At 36.0% G+C, this 5,819-nt stretch overlaps 1 pseudogene; it reads left to right on the top strand.

Moving 5' to 3' along the window:
* The first annotated feature begins 237 nt into the window (after positions 1-237).
* On the top strand, positions 238-1,893 carry LOC110738204 (annotated as a pseudogene).
* Positions 1,894-5,819: the final 3,926 nt, after the last annotated feature.

The following is a 5,819-nucleotide window of genomic DNA, read 5'->3' as shown; positions in this document are numbered from 1 at the left end:
TTAAAAAATATGACTACAAATTTTGCAGGTTTATTAGTCTTTGATTATTGTTAGTAATATAAACAATTCAAGTGGATCTTTAATTTGTTTTTAAAGTGGATTCAAGGAGTTAACTTAGATCCATCATTCAGTAAGTCATGACAAAATTTTAAAGAATCTTTAATTTCTTATTGTGTGCTAACGTACAACATAGCGTAAGCTTCATGCATCATGCATTCGTTAGAAAATGGGGTACTAAAGTTTCTATAAAAGGCTCTAAGCTATTAATAAACTTCCTCATTCAATTCCTGTTCAATACAAGTAATCACCTCGATCATAAGTTGTATTTGGATCGGAGTTGAGTTTTATATATATAGTAGAGTTTTCAAGAAAAAAAAAATGGCAAATCAAGTTGATGGTAGTCATGAAAAGTCATTTAAACTACAAAGCTTTCATAAGTTTGTGCGATCAAACCCGAAATCAGATAAATTTAAGGTAAAAAGGTTCCACCACATCGAGTTTTGGTGTGGTGACGCATCCAACACGAGCCTCCTTTTTTCTAAGGGGCTTGGCATGCCTACCGTTGCCAAATCTGACCATTCTACCGGCAACCTTGTACACGCCTCCTACGTGTTGCGTAGCGGTGACCTCCGCTTCCTCTTCACCGCTCCTTACACTCAATCTTCGTCTCCAACGGCCTCCATACCTACGTTTAACTATGAATCCCACTCCTCTTTTATGTCCACTCATGGGTTTGGAGTTCGCGCTATTGCCCTTGAGGTGGACGATGCTAAGTCCGCCTACGCCACTAGTGTAGCAGCCGGGGCTCGCCCTTCCTCCCCTCCCATCCTCTTAGAGGACGGTCATACCCTCCTCGCCGAGGTCCATCTCTTCGGTGATGTAGTCCTTCGATTGGTCAGCCACGCACATACATCTATTTGCAACAACTTTCTACCCAAATTTACTCAAGTACATGGATCAGGAACCGAATTCGGGTTCAATAGCCTAGACCACGCCGCATGAAGCGTGCCTGAGCTAGCCTCCGTCATGGAATACATAATGAGGATAACCGGTCTCCACGAGTTCGTAGAGTTTGCAGCCGAAGACCTAGTTGGAGTCACCGAATCCGGACTCCAATCCGTGTTCTTAGCAAACAACGACGAATCTGTTTTCCTAAACTTCAGCGAGCCAGTGTATGGTCAGACAATTAAAAGTCCCATTGAGACGTTCATAAAACGTAACAACGGTCCAGGAGTGCAACACTTGGCTCTCATTACTAACGATATATTCAAAACCCTAAGAGAGATGAAGAAGACGTCATTATTCGACTTCATGCCACCACCAGAAGGCGATTACTACCAAAAACTAAAGGCGGTGGCTAGCGGTTTCTTAACGGAGGAGGAAATACAAGAATGCGAGGCGCTAGGGCTTAAGGTGGACAAGGACCATGAAGGTGTTATAATCCAAACATTTACAAAGCCTATTGGAGATAGGCTTACTATATTCATTGAGGTGATACAAAGAATTGGGTGTATGATTCAAGGAGAAGATGGCAAGTTTTATCAAAAGGGTGGGTGTGGTGGATTTGGCAATGGAAAGAATTTTAATGAGTTGGTTAAGTCATTGGAGAAATATGAAAGGACTATTATTACTACTCAGAGTTAATTAAACTCTTGATAACATTGATCAAGTGATGCGCAACATGCAAGTCCTATATATTGTGACAACATAATGTGGTTTTTCCGAAAAGTTCCTCGGGCTTGGGTTTCACTAACTCACTGGTTGTCTGGATGTGCTTGTCGTAGGCAATTGCTATATTTTCATTATTAGTTTTTTTCTTAGTTCTTTTGTAAAATAAAAAATAAATAAAATAAAATAAAAATAAAATAAACATAATGTGGTTTTATGTTTCAATTGCTCTTTTAGCTACATCATCAACATGGTTTTACCATATATATGCTATTATATTGTGGGTTTTACATGTTGAGTATACAATAATAATTATGAGTTGAGCCTTAATTAGGTTTCAACTGGTGAGTTATTGTGCTTTATTAGCTCTTTGATAAGTATAATGGTCATCAAACAGTATAACCTTTGACCATTTTATTAATGTATTATAAATACGGAGTACATTATATTCGTATGCATTTTCTCTATTTTAATGTGTACTTGCAACATTTTTTCTTGGCTCATGAAATGATTATAAAACGTAAACGACCGAACTAAGCAATAAAATTTTAATTGCTTGTACAAGCTAACAACGTAACACTTTTTTCTTATTGACAATAATAAAATTATTATCGATTGACCATTTACTTAACTTAATATCTTTTTTTAAGTGCATGCTAAGCTGGTGTGTTTTTTAAGTAAATAAAATTAAGTAATTCCTAAGTGAAATCTAAATTTTTTTATGTAGAGAGTACTACAAGGGTATATTACAAAAACAGATTTGATCCATGTCAATCTTGGGTATAATCATCTAACCTAATTGATATTTACAAATGTTTTCAATAATAGTACTAGCTATTGTTTAGTACTTTGTATAATAATATATTTGAAAAATTCATGGTCGAATTTAAGAGGAACAATAAATTATTACCACCACAGTCACATGTAGCAATATTATTATTTAAGATATAACAAAATTTGTAATTAAAATTTGTATCACTATAAATAAAATGTAACTGCGCTAATGCACGAGACACATCATTTGTCAAAAGATACTCTTACTTAAACACGATCAACTAGATCAATGGGTTGGACAAGGCCACACATAATGCCAATGGCTATTTTATTTTAATGTGAATTGGTAAAAAAATAAGCGGACTACCATGTAGGTTGTCATCAAGGTTGTACCAGTTTCATGCAAAAAATTTAAAATGATATGATGCTCATTCAATTAAAACCCGAACCCAATCAATGATTGTGCACGGCTCATCTTAGATTTGGCCATTTCGTACCACATTTGACCAACTCACGTACCTACTTGACTCATCTTCGAGGCCGAAACCTCCAAAATTTCTCAAAAAGAGTGGATATTAGCCTTTAATTTTAGAATTTTTTGACTTATTTTCACCTATAAATAAAAATTACCAAAATGTTTACCATGGTCCCTAATACCCTCCGGTAGTGCAATTGGCTGGGTAGAACCATCCAATTTGCCTTTAATCGACCAATTTACCGGTTTACAACGTGCATCGATTTCATTAACTCAAGTTTACCACGAACATTTAAGACAACATATAATGATCATATATGGTTCCAAACGGCAATATATGACCCCGAAATGTATCCTATAGAATTTCAAGACTTTTCGACACCGGGCCCAGAATCCTCTAAATTTTCTCAAAAAATGTAGATATTAGCCTTCAATTTTGAAATTTTTGACTTTTTTTCGACCGAAATAAAAAAAATACCAAAATGTTTACCATGGTCCCTAATACCATCTGGTAGTCCCTTTGGGTGGGTGGAACTATACAATTTGCATTTAAATGACCAATTTACAGATTTACAACTTGCACATATTTCATGAACTCAAGCCTACCACGAACATTTATGACAACAAATCATGATCATATATGGTTCCAAACAGCAATATATGACCCCCGAGATGTATCCCCTAAAATTTTAAGACTTTTCAAAGTCGGGCCCCAAAACCTCTAAAATTTCTCAAAAAACGTGGATATTAGTCTTCAATTTTGGAATTTTTTGACTTTTTTTCACCGGCAAATAAAAATTGCCGAAATGTTTACCGTGGTCCCTAATACTCTCCGGGAGTCCAAGGGTTGATGGAACTATCAAATTTCCCTTTAAACGACAAATTTATTTACAGGCTTACAACTTGCACGAATTTCATTAACTCAAGCCTACCACGAACATTTATCAATACATATAATGATCATATATGGTTCCAAACGGCATTATATGACTCCGAGATGTATTTTCTAAAATCTCAAGTTTTTTCGACAACGTCCCCAACCTCAAAATTTTCTCAAAAAGCGTGGATATAAGCCTTTAATTTTGGAATTTTTTTAACTTTTTTTCGCTCGGAATTAAAATTGTCGAAATTTTTACCGTGGTTCCTAATACCCTCCGGGAGTTCAATTGGGTAGGTGTATCCATCCAATTTGCCTTTAAACAGCTAATTTACCAGTTTACAGCTGGCACTGATTTCATTAACTAAAGCCTTCCACTAACATCTATGACAACATATAATGATCATATATGGTTCCAAATGACATTATTATATGACCCCCCAGATATATTCCTTAAATTCTCAAGACTCTGTGACATCGGGCCCCGAAACCTCAAAAATTTCTCAAAAAACGTTGACATTAGCCTTCAATTTTGGAAAATTTTTACTTTTTTCGCTAGAAAATATAAATTGCTCAAATTTTTACCATGGTCCCCAATACCCCCCGATAGTCCAATTGGGTGGTTGGGAACCATTCAATTTGCCTTAAAACGGCTAATTTACCAGTTGGCAACTTGCACCAATTTCATTAACTCAAGCCTACCACAAACATTTATGACAACAAATACTAATCATATATAGTTCCAAACGAAATTATATGACCCCGAAATTTATTCCCTAGAATATCAAGGCTTTTCGATACCGGACCCTGAAACCTTCAAAATTTCTCAAAAGCGTGGATAATAGCCTTTAATTTTTGAATTTTTAGACTTTTTTTCGCCCGAAAAAAATAGTTGCTGAAATGTTTACCATGGTCCCTAATATCTTCAGGAGTCCAATTGGGTGGGGGAACCATCCAATTTGCCTATAAACGGCCTATTTACCGGTTAATAACTTGCACCGATTTCATCAACACAAGCCTACCACGAACATTTATGACAACAAATAATGATCATATATGGTTCCAAACGGCATTAAATGACCCCGAAATGTATCTCCTAAAATTTCAAGACTTTTTGACACCGGGATTCAAATCCTCCAAAATTTCTCAAAAAACGTGAATATTAGCCTTCAATTTTGAAAATTTTGACTTTTTTCGCCCAGAAATAAAAATTGCCGAAATGTTTACCATGGTCCCTAATACCGTCCGGGAGTCCCATTGGGTGGGTGGAACCATCCAATTTGCCTTTAAACAACCAATTTACCGGTTTACAATTTGCAGCGATTTCATTAACTCAAGCCTACCACGAACATTTATGACAATAAATAATGATCATATATGGTTCCAAACAGCATTACATGACCCCGAGATGTATCCCCTAGAATTTCATGACTTTTCGACGCCGGGCCCCAAAACCTCTAAAATTTCTCAAAAAGCGTGGATATTAGTCTTCAATTTTGGAATTTTTTTTTACTTTTTTCGCCCGGAAAAAAAAATGCCAAAAATTTTATCATGGTCCCTAATATCTTCCGGGAGTCCAATTGGGTTGGTGGAACCATCCAATTTGCCTTTAAACGGCCAATTTTGGAGATTTCAAGCTCGATGCATGTCGAAAATGCTTAAGATTTTAGGGGATACATCTCGGGGTCATATAATGCCGTTTGGAACCATATATGATCATTATATATTGTCATAAATGTTCGTAGTAGGCTTGAGTTAATGAAATCTATACAAGTTATAAACCGACAAATTGTCCGTTTAAAAGCAAATTGAATGGTTTAACACACCCAATTAGACTCCCGGAGGATATTAGGGACCATGGAAAATATTTCGACAATTTTTATTTCCTGGCGAAAAAAAGTCAAAAAATTCCAAAATTGAAGGCTAATATCCACGCTTTTTGAGAAATTTTGGAGGTTTCGGGGCCCGGTATTGAAAAGTTTTGAAATTATATGAGATACATTTCAGGGTCATATAATGCCATTT

Source organism: Chenopodium quinoa, unplaced genomic scaffold (assembly GCF_001683475.1).
Source record: "Chenopodium quinoa cultivar QQ74 unplaced genomic scaffold, ASM168347v1, whole genome shotgun sequence".
NCBI lineage: Eukaryota > Viridiplantae > Streptophyta > Magnoliopsida > Caryophyllales > Amaranthaceae > Chenopodium > Chenopodium quinoa.
The sequence above is the reverse complement of the archived record's forward strand: the minus strand, read 5'-3'. Positions and strand labels throughout refer to the sequence as shown.